The sequence below is a fragment of the Barbus barbus genome (assembly GCF_936440315.1).
Source record: "Barbus barbus genome assembly, chromosome: 37".
Taxonomy (NCBI): domain Eukaryota; kingdom Metazoa; phylum Chordata; class Actinopteri; order Cypriniformes; family Cyprinidae; genus Barbus; species Barbus barbus.
Window position 1 is genome coordinate 25,516,683 of NC_136715.1, and position 9,055 is coordinate 25,525,737.

The following is a 9,055-nucleotide window of genomic DNA, read 5'->3' on the forward strand; positions in this document are numbered from 1 at the left end:
ACATCTCTTTATATGCAATGTTTTTTTTTCATACAGAATAAGGAATATTTTTGTATTGAAGTCCTTTTGTAGTCCCGTCACAGCCTTTCTATGAAGTTCTGTCTTTGCTTGTTGATACTCTATTCTCTGATATTGTTCTGTCATCATTTAGTCACCCTCCTGTCATTCCAAAACCACAAGACTTGTATTGTTATGAGGGGCCCACCCCCTTGGTTGTGTGACTGGGGCCCAACATTTGGTGCTACGCTCCTGGCATAAACTCCACCATAACACACACTCATTTTCATTGGCAGGTCAGGTGACTCTGCATTGTATCACTGTGTTGGAAGCAGGAAATATGAGCAAGTGAATAAATCTGAGTGACTTTGATAAGAGCCAAATAGTGATGGCTAGACAATCTCCAAAACAGCAAGTCTTGTGGGGTGTTCCCAGTATGTAATGGTGTTTGTACCTAAAAACCAAAAGTGGTGCAAGGAAGGGCAACCAGTACATTGACATCAGGATCATGGACGCCCAAGTCTCACTTGATCACACAGAAGAACTACTGTAGTTCAAATTTTGAAAGCTTTATGCTGGCCATGATAGAAAGTTCACAGCTGGACAACGGAGCAGTGGAAGAAGGTTGGTCTAATGAATCAAGTTTTCTTTTAGATCAGTGTGTGTCCTTTACCTGAGGAAGAGATGGCAGCAGGATGAACTATGGGAGGAAGGCAGAGGCAGTGTTCTGCTGGGAAACCTTGGGTCCTGGCATTCATGTGGATGCCATTTTGATATGTTAATTTGAATGCTACTTTGTCTTGGTTCCAGATACCACAGAGGTCTTGTGGGGTCCATGCCTTGACACAGCAGAGCTGTTTTGGCAGCACAAGGGGCATCTACACAATATTAGGCAGATGGTTGAAGGTGTTCTTGAGTCCCCGTTTGTAGGAACTTCAATACTACAAGAACTTCAAAACAAGACCATGAAAGGCCATCTCTATCCTCAGATTCTTTGTCTTCAGGAAGATGCTTATTTGTGTGTGTGTGTAATATTGTGTTTGTCAAGAATTGGTATAAGAGATATTTATACACTCTTTAAATATCCTGTGCATAAACGCTTAATTTGAGATTTTGGCCAAGGGTATTAAACAACAAGAAAAGCTAAGCGCCCATACAGCTACAATAAACATTAGATAACCTGTAAAAATGTATGAAAACATAATGCAATGCACTTGCTGCCTCAGATAACAGTTACAGCCGTTCTAATGACAGACAAAACACTCTATCTCCAGCATTCGCTGGTCAAAAACCTTGTTAACTCCATTTGAATCTGAATTTCATATGCTGTGGGTAAAATGACCGGGGTGCCGCACAAAAGTTTTTTTTCTTTTGGTCGGAAGTGCGCCTTCTTGTGACGATCATGCGCTCCTACACCCATATATTAAGCAAAATCATTTCTGACAGTTAACACATTTTTAGTACAGATCTATCATCGAACTGATTAAAATAATTTTAGAATAAAATAAAATTGACATCAATGAAAAAAATCATAATATTTGACAACATGTCATGTTGAAATATAAAAAATCACCAATTGGAGTTTGTCACGAAACATCCTGATCAGTGCATCCTTTGTGCATAGATCTGTAGAACAAGTGGGTTACATAACGATATTTTAAAATTAAGATAAATAAAAAATGTACTTGAAAAGCAAACAGGATGACTTTGAATAGCATAGTTGTGTTAGGATGAGCTGAGCAAGTCTGCACATGTAATTCCTGGTCTGACTGAGAGTGACTTCCTGTTTAAACAAAGTAATGGATACAACATTTTTTTAGAGATGTATGTATGAGAATGGAGAATGTATATGTGTGAAAGCAGAAATATATGTATGTATATGTAAGGAGAATGTATGTGTGTTATAGTATGGCTTGTACGGCCCCTCATATATAAAATATATAGCGTCTAGCTTTATGATGTTTTTCTCCGCTCACAGAAGCACAAAGTTAAAAATAAAAATAAATATATAATGAAGGGGGTCTGAATACTTTCTGAATGCACTGTATGCTGCTTCTGGAGGAATGTTCTAGCTATCTATAAGATCTTTCTCTAGTCTAGGATATATCCTTAATACCTTTAAATCATTCTGGTTTCTGGTCATTGTCTAATAGTCAAGCTGAATTTTCTCTGCATAAACAGCAACATATTCAACTATCCATTTCAGCTACTCAAACTGAAAGCATCAGCTCAGCAGGTTTGCACTAAGCCTACTGACCGGTCATTTAAAACAGCTTCAGGCTATAGTTCATGTGCTGGTAAAGCTTCTTGAAGCATACTCCCAGGAACCAGGAGAAGTTTCTGCAGTGGTAAAGGCATGTTGCTTTAGTAGTGTTTGGAAGCAGTGGACGTTACATTCAGGTGTGAATCTCTGTGTATAACTACAGATTGAGTGATAAGCATTTCTGAATTTATTAATGTTTGTTGACGTGGTATATTATTTAACATGAACCACTGCAGTACTGTTTATTGTACTTATGTTGTAAAATGTGATTTATGTATAATCTTCTTGTATCATTTAATTTTTTTTTTTTTAATGGGCTCATTCTGGGAATGAGTTAACTTTTTTTTTTTTTTTTTTAAACATTGTGCGTGATGGTTTGGACAACGTTCACCTAACATTTAATTAACTTTTAAATTGCAGGAGCCTTTCTGTAACCAACGTTTAATCAGATAATAAGACAAACCATGTCTTGTTTTAAACAATTCTTTGATGAAACATTAAAATATGCATTAACACAATATATGATTTGCAAAGTCAAGATGCAAGATCATTTAATGATGTCATTTACATTTATTCATTTAGCTGACGCTTTTATCCAAAGCGACTTACAATTGCTATATATGTCAGAGGTCGCACGCCTCTGGAGCAACTAGGGGTTAAGTGTCTTGCTCAGGGACACATTGGTGTCTCACAGTGGATTCGAACCCGGGTCTCTCACACCAAAGGCATGTGTCTTATCCACTGCGCCATCACCCTAGTCATGTTTCTTCCCTAGCGCCGTACACTGTATTTAGGGTGAATCGCTTTGTTGTATGCTAAATTAATATATTTATGTAAATCAAGTCAGTTATTCCACATCAAGATTCAAGATTTGTATTAGTCACATACACAATTATACAGGGTATAACCAGCAGTGAAATGTAGGTCAGGTCCGCTCCAAGGACAGTGCAATTATAAAGTATACAAATATTAAGAAAAAGAAAAGTAGAAAAAATAAGAGAATAAAATAAAAGATAAAAAATATAAATATAAATGTGCAGGTCAGTATGTTGTTGACTTAGTAATAAGAGGAATGTGCAAAAAGTTGTCCAGGGTATTTAAATAGCAGCAATGGAGTCAAGTGATGTTATGACACGGAGTTAGAGTTTAGGAGCCTGATGGCCTGGGGGAAGAAGCTCCTCCTAAGTCTCTCAGTTTTTGCCATCAGGCTATGGAAGCAAAGTGAATAGATGGTTACCAGGGTGATTAGAGTCCTTGATTATTTTAACAGCTCTACTTTTGCAGCGTTTGAGGTAGATGTCCTGCAGAGAGGGGAGAGCAGACCCTGAGATGTGCTCAGCTAAGCGCACAACTCTCTGTAGTGCTTTGCAGTCCTGATTGGAGCTGTTTCCATACCACACTGAGATGCACTGAGTCAACACACTTTATATGGTCCCTGAATAGAAAGTTTTCAGGATTGCTGGTGAGACCCTGAATTTCCTCAGCTGTCGCAGATGGTACAGTCTTTGCCTGAAATCACCAATGATTTCAGAGTTTTTATGCAATGAAGTCACTCAAAAGTGTGTGTAGAGATCAGGCCTAGGTCCAAATGACCCACAACCCCCTGCTGGTTAACTTATTACACTAAAGATCTAAGTAAGGCGAAGGCAAAACAAAATACATATAATAATTGTTTTTTTTTTTTGTTTGTTTGTTTGTTTAATGTTTTTACCTGTGAGATGTGGTGTTGCTTCTCTCTCTTTATTAAATTATTATTAACAAGATGAAATTACATGTATATGACAAACATCATACATGATATAAACAATAAACATACACCCAGCAAAAACACGTTGAAAAGACGTGGAAAAGACGACAATGCCAGACGTCTAAACAACGTCAAAATGTGGTAGAAAAGTGAAAGGTGAAAAGACGTCTTTTTCGGGTCGTCGAAAAGACGTCTATAAAAAGACGTCCAAATTACGTCTAAATGTGGTTGAAAATTTGAAGTTGAAAAGACGTCTTTTCATGCCTAATTCCAACCGTGAATTCATTATTATAATTATATATGACAAGACAATTCACAAAAGAGTACCAAAACATTTATTGACACATTAAATACATCTTTCACATAAAAGAAACACATACCTGATCACATCTTAAGTGAATTTGATCAATCAAACATACCATAAAAACAGCAATTTTGTGAAATATAACTACAAATAATTGTTTTCTATATGAATGCATTGTAAAAATGTAATGCATTCCTGTGAACAAAATTCAGCATCATTACTCCAGTCTTCAGTGTCACATGATCTTCAGAAAGTATTCTAATATGCTGATTTACTGCTCATGAAACATTTCTGATTATTATCAATGTTGAACACAGTTGTGCTGCACAATATTTTTGTGGAAACCGTGAGATTTTTCAGTATTCTTTGGATAGAACTTTCAAAAGAGCAGTATTTATTTGAAACAATTTCAAATATATTTTTCAAACAATTTAAAAGTCTTTACTGTAACTTTTCATCAAATGAATCCATATTTTCTATATAAACAATTTTTCAAAATCTTTAAAATATCTAAAATGTTTATAAAACAGAACAATGACTAATTATAACCACATTATAACATATTTCACCCAAAAATGTAAAATCTGTCATTAATTACTTACCCTCATGTCACTCCAAACCCATAAGACCCTTTTGTGCAGAACATGAAGATATTTTTAACAGATACCTTGTGTACGCAAAAAACCCCAACAACAAAAAAAGTGCAACAGTGCAACCCCACACTGATGCATCATGGTGCTCTCGTGAACGTGTTATTTTGTAAATAAAAATGCAATGTTTTTTTGTGCACACAAAACATTCACATCACTTCATAAAATTGGGGTTAAACAACTGGAGTCGCAGTTTAATTTAATGATACCTTTACTACCTTTCTGAGTCTTGAAAGTGGTAGTTACATAAACTGTGAAATGGAGGGGCAGAAATTTATCTAAAAAGATCAACATTTATCTTTCAAAGATGAACAAATGTCTCAGAGGTTTGGAACGACATGAAGGTGAGTGATGAAAATTTTTGGTTTAACTAACACATTAGGTACATCTGTTCATTCAGTGGCACCAGTAGATCTCTGCCTGATCTCTGATCTTCTAGTTCTTCTGCTCCTTCCACCATTCCAATCCTGGATTATTGAGCCACGACAGAAGTTTCCACTTTGAATGCTACAGCCTGGCTGTTTTTTCTCCAGCATCTGAAGTGAGAAAGAAAACAATAACCAAAATATAAATGTAACAATAAAAACAATAATAAATAAATAATAATAAAAAGCAATGGTTGTCCAAAATGTAAAGTATACACTTGAGTTTTCCCTACTGTTAGGGCATTTCCACCTAGGGCATTTCCTTTTTTGAGAACAATTTTCTAGAATTTTCAGCACAGTTTTTTGTCACTTCCTATACAGGGCTCCAGACCGTTTTGTGAAAAAATGTTCTGCCAGTGCGTGTAAATTTTGTGAGCGATCGCACTAGCACGACCACCACATTGCCCCACCTCATAAGCGCTGCTATTTCTGTTGCATATGAGAATCATTAAACAGCAAGCGAAACAAAAGCTAGTGAAACCGCGCTACTCGTTTGAGCTGTGCAGCGCGGACCGTTTATCAGTTCGGATCAACGCAGCACAAACAAACTTCTCTGAGCTCAGAACAGGTTTACTAAGGAAGCAGTGTTGATTTCGTGACACGGTTACTGTACAGTGCTGCGAGATCCAGTGAGAAGCTCTTGAATTCGCTGCAGAATGAATAATGTTGCCGTGAGCTCTAGTGAGAAGCATTCGAATTCTGCACAGAAATCTGTTATAAACAAGTAAAACAGTGCTGACATATAACCAGAAGTAGTTACACTAACTATAACCATGTTGTTGTGGCAGAAATAGTTGAATTTCATTACATTATGCATTTCAGGGTTTGTACAACCTTTTGAGAGAGAAATTCTAGCACTTTAAAGTATTTCACACAATTATTTACAGCACTTTAAAGTATTTCACACAATTATTTACAGCACTTTAAAACTCTATAAAGGATATAATTTAAAAGTTACTTTTAAAGGGATGACCAAAATATACTTTGTGGTAAACAAACGCTTTTGTAAAATTAAAAAAAGGGGCATCAAACTAACACAGTAGATGGCAGCAGACGAACACTTATAGGCGTTTAAAAGAGTTCAAAAATATTTGTTATCGGTCATAACTTGAGCAGACACTAGACATGGATGAAGCTTTCTAGAGCACATGTGTCGACCCCCGCGTTCGCGCACAACATCAAATGGAGTATACTTTGAAAGGCTATGCGTTCGACTGTACACATATGCTAGCGTATGCGTACAAAAACGAAGTATACTTTGGGATTTAGTTTGTTCATGTGCACACTAGGTTGGAGCAAAACTCCGCATGTAAGTGGACCTTGAGAGACAATGTTGAGATCTCCTGCAATATATTCTGAACATGACAATTCAGAGAGGCAGGATGACTTCTAGATTGATGAAGCCGCAGCCCTGCCGAGTTTAGTTTAGTCTTTCCACCTCTGCACAAAGTTCAAATAATTTTCAATGGCTGCTTTGTCGCGTCCAGTGTAGGCACGGTTTGAGAGTGTGTAGCTTGGGTATAGAGAATGGGAATCTACGTCACTGTGCATTGCATTCTGGGTATACAATACAAATCACCAGAGGAAAACATTACTATTTTGTTAATATTTTTAAGAGCTTCTTGCACTTTATTCGAATAAATGGACTAATATTCGAATCTCTTGTGTTATTAAAGTTTGTGGTCAGTTGTTTATGTTTTTGAAATAAGTCTCATGTTCACCAAGAAAACTGCATTTATTTGATCATAAATAAAAACAGTAATGTTGTAAAATATTATTACAATTTAAAATAACTGTTTTCTATGTGAATATAATGTAAAAATTTATTCGTTTTCGCTAAGCATGATTTCTGAAGGATCATGTGACACTGAAGACAGGCATAATGATGCTGAAAATTCAGTTTTGATCACTTTTTAAAACATACTGAAATAGGAAATAGTTATTAAAAATGGTAATTTCACAATATTACTGTTTTACTGTATTTTAATCAAATAAATGCAGCAGTGGTGAGCATAAAATACTTCTTTCAAATACATGACAAATCTGGCACTTAAACTTCAGGCAGTGTATGTTTGAGGTATTACTTACTAGTCATATGCTTCATAATGTCTAGAGATGCTCTTCGACAGGAGATACTCTAGTGCACGGCCATCAGCGTGGAAGAATCTAGGAACATAAACAATCTGTCACAGAGCCAACAATATTTATTATACAATGCCAGGTTTATTATATATAAACTATAGCAGAGGTGACAGAAAAGAACAAGAATAATTTACAGAATATACAATATAAAAATAAAAAATAAACAACAATGTACATTTTTACATTTACTTATTTAGTAATGCTCTTACTTATGTTACTTATGTTTGGACATTGAAATAACTAACAAGCAAACAAACACACACATATACATATATATACACACATACACACAAACAAACATATAAATCTTGCAAAATAAAATTACAGATCCATTGTGATATAGGCGAAATATATTGTGAAAGATGCATATAAAGTTATTTAATAATCTTGCTCAGATCACCTGTGTTTTCTATTTCTCTATGAGCAGCTCCCTTCATAAATGTTTAAATCAGGAACTTCTGTGTTGTAGAGGGTTTTTTCTGACACTTCTGAAATCACAGAACAAGTGGTATCAATATGTGTTTAAAGATCAAAACCTGTTTTAAGTTTCAGCCCATTTTCACGCTCTGTGTGAGTGATTTATCCAATTAACTGTACAGTGCATACTTTTAGGTTAAATTAATTAGCTTACTTCCATTCATCAGTTGACAAATTGCTCGTCTATAGTTAGCTCTTATAGTTAGCCTGATGCTAACGGACTTTTCCGAAGACACTAATTATGGCATGTACTATTTGTGTAATTTTAGAGACTAAACTTACCTGAAATTAGTGAAAACAACAGTGAGAGACTGCGTTTAGCTGTTTGACAGTTGAGCTGCCACCTCGTTTCCATGGTGACTTCCTCTGCTCCAGCTCAGCGCGCGCACATTAAAGCACGTAGAAGTCACGCAGAATGTACGTAAATATAATATAATATAATACGTTATATTATATAATAGCGTTAGAAACGGTAAACGTGGTATAGAAATAACACTGAAAAAAAAAACATTGATTAAAAATGCATTAATTCGTAAACATGTATCCCGAGGAACAATTTTTAAGCTTTGTTTAATGTAACGTTACTTTTAAAATATATTTCAATATATTTAACAGTGCTTCAGATATACGTCAGATCATTCTTCACTTGCTACATGTGCATGGCTATTTTAGGGCTATACAGTTCGAAATAAATGTGCTTCTGCTAAATTTGGACTAAATTAGACAGACCAAACAAAACCCAATTTTAAACGTCGATTTTTGGCCTAAATCCGGACCAAATCCGACGTACAAAACAAAGACCAATTTTCAACGTCGATTTTTGGGCTAAATTTGGACCAAATCCGACGGACCAAACAAAGACCAAATTTCAACGTCGATTTTTGGTCTAAATAAGGCCATGACGGGCCGACTTGATTTAGCCCCAAAAACGACGTCCAAATGACGTCTGGTGCTGGGTGGGGGGGCTGTATACAAATACTATTTTTTTTTTTTTAAATACAAAAATATTAAAGCGTTTACAAACTTTCACCGTTTTAATTGCTTTTTGTT